The sequence below is a fragment of the Piliocolobus tephrosceles genome, chromosome 5 (genome assembly GCF_002776525.5).
Source record: "Piliocolobus tephrosceles isolate RC106 chromosome 5, ASM277652v3, whole genome shotgun sequence".
NCBI classification, from domain to species: domain Eukaryota; kingdom Metazoa; phylum Chordata; class Mammalia; order Primates; family Cercopithecidae; genus Piliocolobus; species Piliocolobus tephrosceles.
Window position 1 is genome coordinate 64,438,712 of NC_045438.1, and position 18,693 is coordinate 64,457,404.

Sequence of the window (18,693 nt, forward strand, 5' to 3'; positions counted from 1 at the left end):
GCTCGATGCCTGAGGTTGGGAAGAACAGTCTCCGCCCTTCTGAATGTTTCATTCTGTGACTCACCCTGATGTCCCACTGAGGTGCCTCTTGAATCTTCATGAAGCACAATGCCCTTCTCACTAGCTGTCCCTCTTCATTCAGCCCTGAAGGTTAAGTGACCTGGTGCCAATTCGTTGTACCTCTTGAGAGCCACAAGCTGCTTCTCCCGCCATCCTGCAACCTGCACAGAGTCACTCTGACATCCAGCAGCAATTCAGATAATGCCAAAGTTCTTTATAGAACACAGAGCATTGTCCAGACCCAGTTAGCACTGACTGTACAGCCTCATGACCAAAGCCAGGCCAGAGCCTCGTGTGTAAGTGAGGAGGGTCCAACCAGCATGAAAAACGAAGGACGGTGACGACATCAGAAGCATTTCTGGGGTGTGATATTGTTTTTGGATGTTTACGAGACTACTGAGACATATGCAATATTAAGTGGCTTGTGTCTGAGTAGAGAAAGATGATGACATATTTCCCAAAAGAAAATGTGGTTTAGAGGAAGGAGAAAGGCAGCATAGCTCTGGGGAAAAAAAAGTTTCCATTCCTGGCCTATCTCCAGCACAATTGCGCACCTCGAGGTCTTTCTAGAAGTCAAACGTGTTTCCTTCTCAGGAACTGAAAGTATTTCTGTCCAAGTGTGAGAGAGTTTGAGGGACTTTGATTTATTTTATTATCCATTGTGTTCTAAGCCATATTGTTTAATTTTCTGTCATCTTCTGGCTATATCTTTGATCACTTGGGGATTTAAAAAAAAAAGAGCTTCTCTCATTTTATCCTCAAGAAAATATGAAGTATTATTTGCTTTACAGAGCAAATATTTCCATGTTATAGATATCTGTTGATTAGATTATTTCTCTACTGTATATACTTAGAAGTAATTTCATTCACATAAACATTTCATACTTCACATACATTTGTGGATAAATTTGCTTTTCATTCTATTCACAGGAAAGAGAACTAAATAAACTGATTGAATAAAATCATTTTATCATAATTGTCTTGCTGCTATTTTTTTCACTAACAGTGAAAACTTTTTGTTACTGAAGTATGACTGTAACATCATGAAGCTTCTCCCTTCATGGGGCCAAAAGGTGTGTTTTACTAGCTACACTAGGCTGTCATTATACAGCAAGACTCCTGCTAACCAATGAGGGCCCATGAGTTAGTGAAATCCGTGTTCCCAAGCTCGTGAGGTAGAATGATGATGATTGAAATGTTATGTCTTTTGTTTTGTAAGTTGACGGGTTTATTTTCAGAATCTTTCTTTCAACTCAGCCTTAGTTAATCTCGTGTTTCCACCTCTTTATGCTACTTCTCTATCCCATATACCCACTTGGGAGGCTTCCCGATCTCGCGCCATCTGAGAGCGGCAGCCACACCTTTTCCCTGGTAAAACGTCTTACTTTATTTGCACACTGTGAAACAACCAGAAACCAAGGGTGCAAACAGGTCATCTCCTCATCCCGGTAAGATAGAAACAGGGTTGACTACCTTCCCTCTTCTCTACCGAGACAGTCTTTCCTCCCTTCTAATTAGGGATTTTCAGAGGGGGTGTGTGCACATGTTCATGTGTGTTTCTATGATTGGGTTTGCAAACTAAAGAGAAAGGTCATCAGTGAAAGTTTGCACGTCATTTGCTTATGCTGAGGCACGTGTGCAAGAAGGACTCAGCGTATGTACTGCAGATATTCTAATTGTATGAAAATTCATTGTGCTTTCATTTCTTATGAACGTAATGGAATCTTGGAACATTAGTTCAACTCCATGTTTTACTTGGAAGTGCTTGGGGACAGAGAAGCTTTCAGCTTAGGAAATGGTGTCGTTTTAGGTCCTAGCTTCTTTAAAAACAAAACAAAACCAGTGGATCTAATTTTGCAGACTAGACATTAGTGAATATAGCTCATTGTAATGGTGAGTGGCATTTACATTGGAGAGAAACAGCAGTAAACCCTGTTACCTGGGGAAAGAGCCTCTCCTTAATCTTTGCTCTTTGCAAGCATGCTGAAATCAGTGTTTCCTAATACTGGGACAATCCTCTCACCTCAAAGTGTTCCTATGTAATTGTGTTGCATAATGGGAAATTGTAATAGGCAATTTGGTTCTGTAATTCAGTTTGCAAAGCATGCAAACATAAGGTAACTAGGTTAAGTGCAAATCGGCATTACACTAAGGTACCGAGATAGGGAAAAAAAAGATGCTGTGTCTATAACTTAGAAACAACATGAATTTTATTCCCCATGTGCCTCAAAATGTAGAGTTTATTAAAGTTATTTATCCTCTAGTTTAATTTCATCACATACTGTGCATACATATACATTATCTGAGTATGAACACACATGTATTCTTACTGCATATATTTATGATCTCATTTGTCATACGCAGGCTGTAAGTATAGCGTGTTACTTAGGAGTGAGTTGGATGTACTTATTTTTATCATACACAGTGTTTTCATAAATTGACCATTATATATAAGACACTACATCAAAATGTGCTTTGAATTTTTCAAAGCCTGTTATTGTTTTTAACTTTTGCAGGGAGGCAATTAGTTCATTATTTAGAGGTTAATTTTTCTGTTTTTAATGTATTCTCTTAAACAGTGATTGGTATGTACACCACAGTCAGGTATGTACAATTTCATTAAACAACCGCTACTGGCCTTAATGATTTTAATAGTTTGGGGTGGTTTTTGTTTGTTTGTTTTCATTTTTGATACAGTATTTTTTTCTAGTACAATGCATCATGGGCCTGGGTATGATTCAGTGAGATTTCTAAATCTTAAGATTTCAACACAATGTAGTACTTTCTGTTCATGCTGTAAAAAGTATTTCCGTATTTTGAATAAAGAATAAAATTTATGTGAGCTTGTATATGTTTTGTCTGATCAACTTCTCTATGTTGATTACTATTTCATTAGGACTGGTTCCCATAGGTAGAGAGCAAGGATAAGCTTTTGCAAGGTGGCCCGTAGACAACTGAAGCCACAGAGACTGATTCACTGCTGCCTGGAAGGCCCCCGTCACCTGGAGACCTGCTGTACCTCAGGGCAGCCAGCCCAGGTCCCACACAGGTTCAGGAGAGAATTTTTTTTTTGGTTTGTTTTGTTTTGAGACAGGATCTCACTCTGTCGCCCAGGCTGGAGTGCAGTGGTACAATCACAGTTCCCTGAGGCTTCAACCTCCTGGGCTCAAGGAATCCTTGTGCCTCAGCCTCCCGAGTAGCTAGGTCTACAGGTGCACACCACCATGCCTGGCTAAGCTGTGTATTTTTTATAGAGACAAGGTTTTGCCATGTTGCCCAAGCTGGTCTCAAACTCCCAGGTTCAAGCAATCTGCCCTCCTCAGCTTCCCAGAGTGCTGGGATTATAGGTGCGAGCCACTGCACTCGGCCTGGAGAGACTCATTACAGGAGTCCAGGGTTCTCTAAGAAGCTTACTGTGTCCCCCTGACCTTCCTATGATCACAAAGGGGTGGTCTGGTGCAGGGAAGAAATGTGAGATTTGATCAGAGCCCCGAGGGGAGTGTCCACCCAGGGTCATCTTGGGCCAGTCTCTCCTCTAGGGTCTCTGATATGGTGTGAAACTCTGTCCCCACCAAATCTTATGTTGAAATGTAATCCCCAGTGTTGGAGGTGGGGTCTGGTGGGAAGTGTTTGGGTCATGGGGGTGAATCCTTCATGAATGGATGAGCACCATCCCCTTAGAGGTAAGTGAGTTCACACAAGATCTGATTTCTTAAAAGTGTATGGCACTTCCCGTCCTCTCTTGCTCCTGCTCCTGCTGTGTGATGTGCAAGCTCCCTCTTTACCTTCTGCCAAGAGTAGAAGCTCCCTGAGGCCTCCCCAGAAGCCAAGCAGAAGTCAGCGCCATGCTTCTGTACAGCCTGCAAAACAGTGAGCAAATTAGACCTGTTTTCTTCGTAAATGACCCAGTCTCGGGTATTTCTTTATACCCATGCAAGAATGGCTAACACAGTCTCCTTCTTGGTCAGTAACCAGAGACAAGAGGGCCTCCCTTCTCTGTTAGTGAGAGGATTAAAATAAATTACAGTGCTTGTCAAAGGCCCTCAGTGTCTGCAGAATCTGGAGTCCTACTCCAGGGTAGTCTACTCCTGTTGGTTGGTTGTGGCTCTAGTTTGAGGGTCACGATTGCTTCTGAATTTTGATCCAGCCCCAATCCTGACCTGCTTATTTCCTACCCAGAGGCCTCTACCCTGTCCCTAATGCTTAGCAATGATCATTGGCAAAGAAAACACGGTTCTCAATGAAAGCAATTCAGGGGGTTAAAGGAGGTAATCCTCCCATACCAGTGTCCTCGATGGCTGGGTGAGGCCAGCAAGGAAGGCCAGTCTTGGGGAGTGTTGGGGTGCAGGCCTCCAAATCCGTCTCTCATCATCTGCCCTTGGTTTGCTTACAACTTAATAGACTGAGAATTTTAATCTTGCTACTTGCCCTGCCTTGAACAAAATGATTTTCAAGCTCATATCCGTCCTCTCTCCCCCAGCACGGGTCCACACTGAATGACCTCTCTCATACATCCAGGAAGTCTAAGTCTCTAGCCAACACAAGTAAATACACCTCCAAGTGCCCTCACTTACCCGGATTTAAGGGTCCCTTCTCTGAGTCTGCTCTCCTCCAATAGTTAGACACAAGCTCTCAAAACGCAGCTTCTTTTACTAGTTTTTTCTCATTATAGTTGTACAAACAATAGTATCCTACCTATAAATGATCCAAGATGAAGAAATCCTGACATAAATGTTATATTTTTTCTGTCAAATCTGAACACAGATTTGGCCACCTGAACACCTGAACACTTTCAGGCCTAGAAAAGAAGGAGAGAAGCAGCCAGGCGTGGTGGTTCATACCTGTAATCCTAGCACTTTGGGAGGCCGAGGCAGGCAGATCATGAGGTCAAGAGATCGAGACCATCCTGGCCAACATAGTGAAACCCCATCTCTACTAAGGATACAAAAATTAGCTGGGTGTGGTGGTGCATGCCTGTAGTCTCATCTACTCGGGAGGCTGAGGCAGGAGAATGCTTGAACCCAGGAGGCGTAGGTTGCAGTGAGTTGAGATCGTGCCATTGCACTCCACCCTGAGCAACAGAGTTCAACTCCATCTCAAAAAAAAAAAAAAAAAGAAGGAGGGGAGCATCTTGCCCTGGGAAAACAGTTGTGCCATGTGGATGATTAGACATCATGGAGAGACGGGATCAGCAGTTAATGAGCAGAGTGAGGCTCAAAGTTGATGTACAGGTATGTGCACATGGGAATGTGCCTATGTACATGCACTGCCCCCCTCACTCCCTGTTTCTCACAAGCCAGAAGACAGACTGGACCAGAAGCCACAAGCTCATATTTCAGTCCTGGCTTTCTCACTGACCAGATGAGGGCCTTGGGCAAGTCAGTTCACCTTTCCAGACCCCAGGGACTTGGACTAGACAAGGTCCGCGTTCCGCAGCCCCACCCTGGCCCACTCTAATAGCCCCTGGGTCTATGACTTAGCTGCAGAACGGGCCATTTATGACTAGATTCATGACCTTGAGAGTCCTGAGCTGGTGGGACTCATCGGGGCTCTGTAGGGAAGAGAGGAATTATAGGAGATACATAGCTAAGACCAAGATGACATACCTCAGGGGTCTCTCTCCTGATTATCTAAGTAGTAAAGTATTTCTTAAGACCAGAATGGAGTTGATTTTCTTAGGCAAGTTACCGGAAAAGAGAATTTCCCACATGCTATGTGAATCACTGTGAAAGAGATATTGCTCCATTCTAGGAATTTAAAGTGCCATCACATATGTTGAGCATGGGCAGATCCTGCCTTCTGATCTCTGACTAAGAACTTCCATTCATTCTAGTGCTCAATGAACTCGCACATTTTCCCATTACCCCTTTCATTAAAGAATCATTTTTTAAGTAGAATTGCTTTTCTCCTTGAACTCTTCACCAAGGTTGATTTGATATCCATTTAGGAGTGGCTCCTAACTTATTGTTAACCTATTAGTGGAAGCAATAAAAAATACTGAAAGATGAGGGTTATTTAAATGAGAAATATCTCTGTAAAATCCCCCAGGGTTGGTGGGATGGAGAAGTGGTTCTGACAGCAGCTCTGTTGACGGTTTCAGACTATCAGGTTTGGCAACAATGTTTTGTTAGTAGCAGTTAATCAGCGAATCCCATTATTTAATAAGGTTATCACTTTGAGCAAAAGCCGCAAATTACACTTTCTTTCTCTCCAGGCTGAAGACAACATTCTTAATATTTTACATTTATAAGTAATATCTCATTAGCAGAAACAGGGTAAACAGAAGCACATGGGAAATGTCTTGTGTGTGTAATTCAGGATGATATTTTTCATTCAGAAATTTCAAAGTCATGTAAACCTGCCCCCTTGCCAAACTCCTCCGTTATTTGGTGCTGGTTTGGACTGCATATCCTAAAGAGGTAGGAAAACACACCTTTTTTCATCATCAGCTTCAGGAGATACCCTGCCATGGCCACCAAGAGTAAATTCACAGGCTTGTAAAAGCCTAACTCAAGTCACCGCCAACCCTAGGTGGCTCTGCTCATCATCCTTGTCCAGTGATTTAGTGATGGGGGGAGGGCCCCTCTCTTTTAACAAAACCATCTCCATTAACCCCTGTGATTCTCACTTGCCGTTTCATCATGGAATAGTCTATGAATTTTGTCTCAACACTCTCTCACCCCTCCCCGCTCCACCCCTTGACTCATGTTTGTGTTTAAATTCCATAGCATCAGCGGCCAAATTTCCTCTGCGTGAGTTTATGCATATTCACCTATCCCTTTCCCCATGGGGCCCGGGAACCTCCGTGAAGTCTCAGGTTTTGCTGAACTCGTTGGCGTCAGCCTTGACCTCCCACCACGATGGACTATTGTCCCATGTGGCATAATGTTAAGAGTGTCATGCAGCGGACAGGAAGTGCTGTGGGAGCTCCTTGCAGTCCAGGGGTTGGGTGGAGGGAGTGGGGGGAGGGGGGCGACGGGCAAGGGAAGCTGCTCCCTTGATGAAAACTACAGGACAGGAGGTTCTTGGGAGAAAGGTATCTGGAAAGCAGGAGGGTATGCAAGGGAGGCTTTCTAGCCGACATCACCTCCAGAGGGGCAGGGCTGTGTCTGGGCACATCCCCTGCACTCACAGCTGCATGACCCTGCAGACCTGCTCTTCCATCTCCATCATCTCTCCAGTTCAGCAGTTGTTGCCTTTATTTTTTCTTTTTGGCTCAGAAAGCTGCAGAGGGGAGGAACTTGAGGGTATTTTTTTTCTGGCGTGTTTTCTGTGTGCATGTACTGTCTCTACCTCACTCCAGTTGTTGATGACATTTTCCTTCCCGCCCTTTCTCTCCCCTCACCCCACCCCTCTCACCCACCCCTCCCATGCACTTTCCAGTCCGTAGCATTTTTTTAGAGCTGCATATAATTTCCCCAGGGAGAGACTCTGTGTTTTCTGGCTGACTTATTCTTTATATATTCCCAAACACTTTTCCCCTTTCGGTTGCACCTCTGCATCCTTCCTCCACTTGGCTCTTGAAGCGTTTTTTTCTTGGTGTTTTATTTCTTCCCCTTGCCTCCTCCACTCCCACCCCCAGTGAGAACATCTCTGTGCATGTCTTACAGCCTTACATTTTCCACCAAAAAACACATTTCCAAGGGGCCTTAGTGACTTGTGAAAATTCCTTCCAAACCTGTCTCCTGGAAACAGGATGGCAGATGAAAGATTTCTTCATTAAAATTAGACACTTTAAAGAGGCATCCAGTAAAAGCTCTGAAAATCCCCAGTGGGTCTTTGTCTGCATCATGCCGGTGTGGAAGCTAGCGGGGAGGCCAGGGCATCAGGGAAGGGCCAGGACAAAGGGCTCCAGGGTTCCATTACCCCCATTTGATGACACAGAATCTCTCCCGCGGGTGGGGAGCTTTGAGCCTGGTGGGTTGTTCACTGGCTTTCTACCCCGTGGCTCACACTACCATTGCTGTTTGCAACAGCTCATGTTGAGGTGCCTAGAGGTCCTCATGACCCACCCTTTTTGGAGAATGAATATGATTTATGACTTGAAAAGCTGGTCAAGGCTCTAGACCTCATTCCAAACTGTGATTTCTCATTTGGACTTCTAATATTTGATTAAGCAGCTGGGCGGCGTCCTCTCTAAAAAGCAGCTTTCGTGACATGAGCCAGCTCCCCGCTAGGGGTTTTAACCCGACCAGCAGAGTGCAATCGGAGCTTGCAGGAAAATCCTGGGCAGGGCCTTAGGAAACTCAGGGCCTGGGAAAGCGGTTTTCCAACTCTGGCTGAAAGCATACGAGAAGGAAGACCAAGGCCGCATCCTCCTGGGGGCCAGGCCAGGCACTGGGTGCTTCAGACATAACATCTGACTGATTTCTCAATGACCCTGCACTGTGCGCACCTGACGGGGAAGGTGAGTGCGTGAGGACAGCTCAGGCACCCCTGAGGGGCTGGTAGGAGCTCCTGTGTGGGAGGCCTGGGTGCTTCCATGAGGACAGAGGCTGGGCAGTCCAGCCTTGAGAGGACTTGATTCTCCTTAGTGTGGTTGATGAGAATGGAGGGAAGACTAATCCCATTTCCACTGGGTTTGGGTCCTCAAAGAAGAGGCCACCATGGCCACTCCAACCTCAGACTGAGCAATTCCAGGCTCTGCTCTTCCTGACTCGCAGGTGACAGTCCTACCAGACGATCTCAGGTGCCTCTGCCCTGTCACAGCTGAGAGCCACTGAAGGAGAAAGCACACCTGGCCTGATGGCCTTCAAGAATTGCACCCAAAAGAGGGAAAGACTGTTCTGAAACCCCCTGACACTTCAGCCTCCCACCCTCACCCATTTTTGGAGGTTTCTGCTGAGTAACTTCACAGACTGGGCCTCTGTTTCCTCATCTGTAAAACAAAGGCGTTGAATGAGGCCTGGCTTTTGAAGTTGTGTTCTGAGGGTCCCTGAGGGTTGGGGGGACAGACCAGGCCTCAGCCTCCTGCTCCCTGTCATCTAGAACTGCTCCACTTTGATCTACTTCATATGTTGGAGTATATGATTATGTTTGAAGAAAGGAATCCACTGTTGTAAAAATTGTCTTGGAAGGCAGTGGTTTTTGGGGTCCCTTTCAGATCTGTCATTCTGTCCTTCCAATAATCTCATATCACCTGCAGGTGATGAGTCATTATCATCATCATCATTATCATCACCAGCTAAACTCGTTTTATTATCCAGAGAGTACAGGCAAGGTGAGTGTAGAATTACCTAGACACAGCCAGGTGCAGTGGCTCACACCTGTAATCCCAGCACTTTGGGAGACTGAGGCAGGCAGATCATGAGGTCAGGAGTTCGAGACCAGCCTGGCCAACATAGTGAAACCCCATCTCTACTAAAAATACAAAAAAAAAAAAAAAATTAGCTTGGCATGCTAGCGGGTGCCTGTAGTCCCAGCTACTTGGGAGGCTGAGGCAGGAGAATCTCTTGAATCTGTGAGGCAGAGGTTGCAGTGAGCCGAGATCACACCACTGCACTCCAGCCTGGGTGACAAAGTGAGACTCTGTCTCAAAAAATTAAAAAAAAAAGAATTATCTAGATACTCCTGCCCTTGTTTCAAACTGGCAGGGCACAGAATAAATATATTATCACTACCTCTTATTCCCCAGCAAGAGGATAGACCTTCAAGCTCTGTGCAGAACCCCAAAAAATCTGTTTCTTATTAATCACCTCCACAAAAGGTCATAAGACTCCCTGAGATGGGTGGGCTATTAGTAGCCCAGACTTGGCGAATTTTGCCTTTCACTGTTATCCACAGAAAGTAAATTGAATTTACAGGGCAGCACTCAGAGCCCACAAAGAAATGACTTGTCCTTGAACAATTAAAAAGTATGGAGGTATCCAGCATATCAACAGAACCAAAGACAAGAACCACATGATTATCTCAATAGATGCAGAAAAGGCTTTTGACAAAATTCAACAGCCCTTCATGCTAAAAACGCTCAACAAATTCGGTATTGATGGAACGTACCTCAAAATAATAAGAGCTATTTATGACAAACCCACAGCTAATATCATACTGAATGGGCAAAAACTGGAAAAGTTCCCTTTGAAAACTGGCACAAGACAGGGATGCCCTCTCTCACCACTCCTATTCAACATAGTGTTGGAAGTTCTGGCTAGGGCAATCAGGCAAGAGAAAGAAATCAAGGGTATTCAGTTAGGAAAAGAGGAAGTCAAATTGTCCCTGTTTGCAGATGACATGATTGTGTATTTAGAAAACCCCATCGTCTCAGCCCAAAATCTTCTTAAGCTGATAAGCAACTTCAGCAAAGTCTCAGGATACAAAATTAATGTGCAAAAATCACAAGCATTCTTATACACCAGTAACAGACAAGCAGAGAGCCAAATCAGGAATGAACTTCCATTCACAATTGCTTCAAAGAGAATAAAATACCTAGGAATCCAACTTACAAGGGATGTAAAGGACCTCTTCAAGGAGAACTACAAACCACTGCTCAGTGAAATAAAAGAGGACACAAACAAATGGAAGAACATACCATGCTCATGGATAGGCAGAGTCAGTATTGTGAAAATGGCCATACTGCCCAAGGTTATTTATAGATTCAATGCCATCTCCATCAAGCTACCAATGAGTTTCTTCACCGAATTGGAAAAAACTGCTTTAAAGTTCATATGGAACCAAAAAAGAGCCCGTATTGCCAAGACAATCCTAAGTCAAAAGGACAAAGCCGGAGGCGTCACGCTACCTGACTTCAAACTATACTACAAGGCTACAGTAACCAAAACAGCATGGTACTGGTACCAAAACAGAGATATAGACCAATGGAACAGAACGGAGCCTTCAGTAATAATGCCACACATCTACAACCATCTGATATTTGACAAACCTGAGAAAAACAAGAAATGGGGAAAGGATTCCCTATTCAATAAATGGTGCTGGGAAAATTGGCTAGCCATAAGTAGAAAGCTGAAACTGGATCCTTTCCTTACTCCTTATACGAAGATTAATTCAAGATGGATTAGAGACTTAAATGTTAGACCTAATACCATAAAAACCCTAGAAGAAAATCTGGGTAGTACCATTCAGGACATAGGCATGGGCAAGGACTTCATGTCTAAAACACCAAAAGCAACGGCAGCAAAAGCCAAAATTGACAAATGGGATCTCATTAAACTCAAGAGCTTCTGCACAGCAAAAGAAACTACCATCAGAGTGAACAGGCAACCTACAGAATGGGAGAAAATTTTTGCAATCTACTCATCTGACAAAGGGCTAATTTCCAGAATCTACAAAGAACTCAAACAAATATACAAGAAAAAAACAAACAACCCCATCCAAAAGTGGGGAAAGGATATGAACAGACATTTCTCAAAAGAAGACATTCATACAGCCAACAGACACATGAAAAAATGCTCATCATCACTCGCCATCAGAGAAATGCAAATCAAAACCACAATGAGATACCATCTCACACCAGTTAGAATGGCAATCATTAAAAAATCAGGAAACAATAGGTGTTGGAGAGGATGTGGAGAAATAGGAACACTTTTACACTGTTGGTGGGATTGTAAACTAGTTCAACCATTATGGAAAACAGTATGGCGATTCCTCAAGGATCTAGAACTAGATGTACCATATGACCCAGCCATCCCACTACTGGGTATATACCCAAAGGATTATAAATTATGCTACTACAAAGACACATGCACACGTATGTTTATTGCGGCACTATTCACAATAGCAAAGACTTGGAATCAACCCAAATGTCCATCAGTGACAGACTGGATTAAGAAAATGTGGCACATATACACCATGGAATACTATGCAGCCATAAAAAAGGATGAGTTTGCGTCCTTTGTAGGGACATGGATGCAGCTGGAAACCATCATTCTTAGCAAACTATCACAAGAAGAGAAAACCAAACACCGCATGTTCTCACTCATAGGTGGGAACTGAACAATGAGCTCACTTGGACTCGGGAAGGGGAACATCACACACTGGGGCCTATCATGGGGAGGGGGGAGGGGGGAGGGATTGCATTGGGGAGTTATACCTGATATAAATGATGAATTGATGGGTGCTGACGAGTTGATGGGTGCAGCACACCAACATGGCACATGTATACATATGTAACCTGCACGTTATGCACATGTACCCTAGAACTTAAAGTATAATAAAAAAAAAATAAAAAAAAATAAAAAAAATAAAAAAGTATGGAGGGCAGCCAAAGTAGAAGGAAAATAATGGTGAATGATGACATTCGTATCCAGAAAATTAAATATATTTATTTATAAGAGTGAGGAGGTTCCAAATGGTCACTAGAAAGCTGATTACTTTCACTAAGAAACAAGCCCTACCAAGAGAATCCTGAAAGAAGGAACTCTGCAGCCAGGGAGACCAGTGTTCAGACTCCAAGTCCCATGACTTTGGGCAAGTGATATCCTCTCTAAGTCTTAGCTTGTTCACCTGAAACACGAACATAATAATCAGTAGTAGCTTTTATAAGTGAGAATGGAAGAAGATAGCAGACAAAAGCCCCCAATCATTTCTTCCTTTCTCCAACTCCCAGTGTCACTGAGGACTCACCAGTTCCAGGAGTCTAGGCCAGTGGGACAAACAGAATGTTCTCTATCCGGTGATTAGAGACTAGATAAGTTCCCAGGAAGGATGAGAGAAGTCACCAGGAAAGGGCAAGGCAGGGTGATACGGTTTGGCTGTGTCCCCACCCAAATCTCATCTTGAATTGTAGCTCCCACAATTCCCACATGTTGTGGGAGGGACCCGGTGGTAAGTAATCGAATCATGGGGGTGGTTCTTTCCCGTACTGTTCTCGTGACGGTGAATAAGTCTCATGAGATCTGATGGTTTTATAAAGAAGAGTTTCCCTGCACAAGCTCTCTCTTTTTGCCTGCCACCATCCCGGTAAGATATGACTTGCTCTTCCTTGCCTTCCATCATGATTGTGAAGTCTCCCCAGCCATGTGGAACTGTGAGTCCATTAAACCTCTTTCCTTTACAAATTATGTCGCGGGTATGTCTTTATCAGCAGTATGAAAACGAACTCATTCACAGGGCTTCCCTTTCTGGATCAAGATTCAGGCCAGCTTTCCCTTCTGAGCTGGTCCTCACTTGGTTACTCAGTTAACCTCCTGCCCAGATTCACACATCTAAGAGGAAGTAGAGTAGGCTAGGCCACCCTCCAGCCTACTGCGCATGGGACTGGATAGGACAAGGAGAGGAAAGAAAGACAAAATGTCTTTCACTGAGACTACCTTACTCCTGTAGTGAGGTGTATGGGGTGCACAACTTAGAGTTGAGCCTAGCCCTAAAAAATTGGAGTCACTGTGACAAAGATAATATTTTAGTATCTCTTATAACTTTTCTTTTATAATCCTCTTGCTATGATCTGCCTCATTCACAGGATCCTGTAGTAGTCAGTTCCCAGTAATGAACACAGCAGGAAGCCCAAGCATGGGGATTTGGGAGCCAGACTATAAGAGTTTGATTCCTGACCCTGTTACTTCCTAGCTGTGAGTCTTTGGACAAGTTATTCCACATCTTTGCATCCTCACTTGTAAAACAGGGGTGCTAGTAGTAGGCTTATCTCATAGGATTGTTCTAAGCATTTAATGAGGTCATGCATGTCTAATATCTGTCACAGAATAAGCACTTGTATTAGTCATGATAAGTAAAGCAAGCTAGTGTAACAACCCAAAATATCAAGGGCTTAACATAATACTTGTGTTTCATTTACTCCACAGCCCGATGTGGGTCCAAGGGTTCTCCTTGAAGAAGAGACCCAGGGATCTAGTCCCTTTCCATCTTGTAACATTACAATCCTCAACATGTGTCCTCTGCAGTTGCCATGGGAGGAAAAGAGAGAGAAGAAGGATTGCGCAGAGGGAATTATACCAAGCCTGCAAACTGCATTGACCCAAACCCCATCTAAGTACAAGGGAAGCTGAAAAATATAATTGTCTTCCTGGGTATGCAGGCAGAAAAAAACAGGATTGGTGAGCGTCTCGTCATCTCTGCCATTGTACCTATGAGGTTTAGCTGATAATAGTGCTGTTATGGTTACCATCTATAGGAGTGGACATGGAGGGCGGGGTAAATTAATGCACAGGCAAACCTAAACTTCAGACGAGGAAGCTCAAGGTTAAGGAAAGGATACATTCTCCTTCTTCTTCACTTCCTTCACCTTTTGCCTGAACAGCCCTCCTGGGAGCAGGTGGGCCGGGATAAGGCTGCTTTGAGCCTCACCTCCACTGTACATTCCTACTTACCTTCTGGCAGAGGAGCTCCTGGCTATCAAGAGATCTAAAAGGCAGTTGGCAGAGGGACAAGGGAAAAACCTGGAGACTAGATTATTTAAATGAGTTGATCACTTCCCAAATCAGTGACCATTAGCTTCACTGATGACCTGCATAATGTTCAGCTCTGCCCCTGGTGATCACAGATGGAGAAGGGGGTCAAACCTAGGGAGTTACATGGATCCTGATGACAGTCAGATGGTTAGAAATCCCTTCGCCATTCTTTTTCTAATTTAATGCCAGTGTTGGTTTCCCAAAACACCTCCAGGATGTGCGCATGCCTTAGGTATTTGCAGAAAACCTATCCAGAAGACAAAAATGTGATCGGGCCTCTGCTCTAGGCAAGAATGGACTCTAACAGGCCCATTCCTCCGTCTAGGTGGACCCCTTTTACTTCTTTGAGGGACTCAGGATATAAGCCTCCGAAAAGCTACTGATACCCCAAGAACAAAAATGGACCGAGATTTTATTTTGGCCACATGAAGAAAGCCTTGGATAAAACACCTTCTCAGCAAGCAGATATACCTGTATATGCCATGTGCAGTAGCAGTGGACTTGTCCATCCTTTACTGTAAACTATCATTGTATCTAAATTTCAAGCAAACTATTAGGCTTAACATCCTTGTTAGAACAGTGAATCCTGAGGCACAGGTGTGGGACCCATGCCAATGAAGTCTTTCATAGCCAACCTTATAGTCCATCTTCCTCTGTCCATCCTCCCAAAATCCACTTTCACACGTGTTTCTGTTGTTTCTGCCAACAGACTAACCAGGTCCTGCAATGCCTTGGCATGCAGCACTTCCATCCTGAGGCAGGGACTATAGTTCCTCATTTGGCTATGCTGAGACCTGACCCTAGCTAATGGGCTAGAGGCAGCGGGGGTTGGAAGTGGGGGTTAGGAAGATCTTGAAGAGTATATTACACCATCTTGTGAGGCTTCAGAGGAAGTCTTTGTATCATCTTCAAGCAAAGGGAAGCTGTTTTCATGTATTAAATAAGAGAGGCCTGCTTCTGCTGACCTGGAGAATTACAGAGAATTGGTGGCTGGAGATTCTTACGCACTTCCAACATACTGTCCCTATCCCTAGTCTCAGGGTACCACTCTTTCACCTTTAGAACTGTGAATTTGACATAGGAGACCCAACCATGCAAATTCAGTAGGATTTGCAGCTCTGCTACTATTATTATCAGATCCTGGGTCTGATTTTCAGTAGTTTGTTCTATAGATGCAGAAGTTAGGGGCTGCCATAGAGGCCCTCTGGCTTTCCCAGAATGCTCTAAGTTGGCAACAAGCTGTTTTGAATTTTTTTTGTCAGGCATTCCAATGTCATCAAAAGCAGCTTGTACCTACTACAATCCTTATAATTATGATCACCACATTCTACCAATCAAGAGCCATAGTCAATGTACATCCCAGTGGTTCCCAAATTTGCTGCATATAAGAATCACCTGGAGATTTTTTTTAAAACATACTTACTGTCACTTGGCTTTCACCCATAGATATTTTGATTTAATTAGTTTGGGGTGAAACCTAGGCAAGGGGATTGTTTTTAAAGCTCTCCCCATGATTTTAATGTACAGCAATTTAGAAACTATTGGCATCTCTGAATGCCTCATCTTCTACCTGTACCTCATCACAATTAACTACAGGCAAAAGCCTTGGTGATAGTGAAACCAACGCACATCAGGGGTTGTTACCAGTCCACTTACCACCAGCAATGGGGGCCCTCTACCTTTAGACTAGTGGGCAATTCAACTCCATATCCCATCTTGAAGGTCTGCTTTCTAAGGCCACTCTTGAAACTATCTTTTTCCAGGTTCCCTAGAAAATAGAGACTGAGCAAATCTTATATGCTAAGGCTTTTGGGGGGAATGAAATTCCAGGAAAGCAGGAGTGAAGAAAAGAGATAAACAGAGAAAGAGAGTTAGCAAATATAAAGTACGTTACTGGTCAGGTGTGGTGGCTTATACCTGCAATCCCAGCACTTTGAGAGGCTGAGGCAGGCAGATCACTTGAGGCCCCAGGAGTTTGAGACCAGCCTGGCCAACATGGAGGAGCCCCGTTTCTACTAAAAATACAAAAATTAGCCGGGTGTGGTGGCACATGCCTGTAATCCCAGCTACTTGAGAGGCTGAGGCATGAGAGTCACTTGAACCCAGGAGGCAGAGGTTGCAGTGAGCCAAGATTGTACCACTGCACTCCAGCCTGGGAGACAGGGCGAGACCCTGTCTCAAAATAAATAAATAAAGTGCATTACCAAGCTGGCCACAGCTTAATGAGAAACTGATTCAGTCCTGCAGGATGTCTTTAGAGAGACCATATGGGACTATCCACCAATAGTACCTCTCAGGAGAGGCGGACAGAAGGATTTTCCTCCAATTCCCATCTCCAATTGGTCATAGTTTGCTAGTTACCATTCCTGGATTTGTGTGTGTATGAATACCAAATGGATCCCATAGTATCTTTAATCTCCATAGTAAAAGGAAAGTCCCATGCCAGCAAATGAGAGGCAAGAGATCTATGGCACAGGAAGTGAGGATAGGCATTGCATCAGCTATCTATTGCTGTGGAACAAACCACTCCCAAAACTCAATGACTGAAAACAACAACCATTTTATTTGCTTACAATACTACAGGCAAGCAATAGGGACTGGGCTTAGCTTAGTGGTTCTTCTGTTGATCTTTCCAGGGGTTACTTAAATGGCTGTAGTCATCTAGTGGCTTACTTGGGGCTGAATGGTCCAAGATGGCCACAGTGACATGTTGGGCAGTTGGTACTTCCTGATGGCACCACTTTATCATATGGTCATCCTTCATGGTTGCTTCTCTTCATATGATCATTCACCCTCTTGGAGGCTTTCTGACATGGCAGCATTGCATTCCAAGATGAGGAGACAAGAGGCTGCAAGATGTCTTCAAGCTGAGACTCAGAAGTCACACAAGGTCATTTCTACACATTCTGTTGGTCGAAGTTACAAGGCCAGCCCAGATTCAAGGAGAAGGCAAATAGACATCTTGATGGGAGTAGAGCAGGCATACTGTAATGGGGCATGCACACAGCCCCATTGAAAGGGGTCATTGCAGCCACCTTTACAAACGCTCTACCATGAGCACTGTGACTTTATGCTTACAAGCAGGCTGCTGTTTCATGGCAACAGTGGAGGCCGCAGTGGCCAACTGGCTCCAAAACAACAGCACAAGTGGTAGTGAGAGCTGCTCCATCCAAAAACCAAAAACCAATCTGTAGATCTTGTGGCCATAACCTGCATTCACTGCAGAGTATACAACTGTTTTAGAAAACAATGTGGCAACATTTAACAAAAAGTTGAAGATGCGCCTGTACTCCCACCTCAAAATTCCACCTCCAGAAATTCTCACAGGTGTTCACAAGGTGAGGACAAATATGTCCATGGTAACAGTGTTTGAAATAGCAAAATAAAGAACAACCTAAAAGTGTATTCATAAAGGAATGGATAAATGAACTCTGATATATTCATTCAATGGTAGTATACAGTAACTAAATGATGTAGATGCATCGCATGAATAAATGTCAGAGATATAAAGGTGAGTGCAAAAAAGAAAGTTTTAGAAGAAGACATACATATTAATATAATTTGTTTAAAATTTTTTAAAAGCAAAAAATGATACTTTGTATTGTTTAAGTATGCATACATACATAGAAAAATATAAAAACATGTATGAGACAGGCTAAGAGCTTGAGACCAGCTGGGGTGACATAGAAAGACCTTGTCTCTACAAAAAACGTTTTAAAAATTAGCTGCATGTGGTGGCGCATACTTGTGGTCCCAGCTCCTCAAGAGGATGAGACAAGAGGATCGCTTGAGCCTAAGAGTTCAAGGCTGCAGTGAGCCATGATTGCACGACTGCAGTCCAACCTGGAAAACAGAGTAAGAACCTGTCTCTAAAAACAACAACAACAAAACCACATGAGAAAAAGTGTGATGGTTAATTTTACATGTCAACTTGACTGGGCCATGGGATGCCCAGATTAAACATGATTTCTGGGTGTGTCTGTGCCAGTGTTTCCAGATGAGATCAGCACTTGAATCAGATCATTCTCTCCAGTGTGGGTGGGCACCACCCAATCCATTAAGGGCCTGAATAGAACAAAGAGTAGAGGAAGAAGGACTTTACTCCTTTTTTTTTTTTGTACCTCTGTAAATATATATATGTCTTACCAGTTCTTTTTCTCTAGAGAACCATAACACAGAAAGATACTCCCAACTTCAGGATTATTGTTAACACCAGGAAAGAAAAATGGGATCAGGGAAGAGTGTGGGGTGGGCGTGAGGGATCAAACAATCTGCA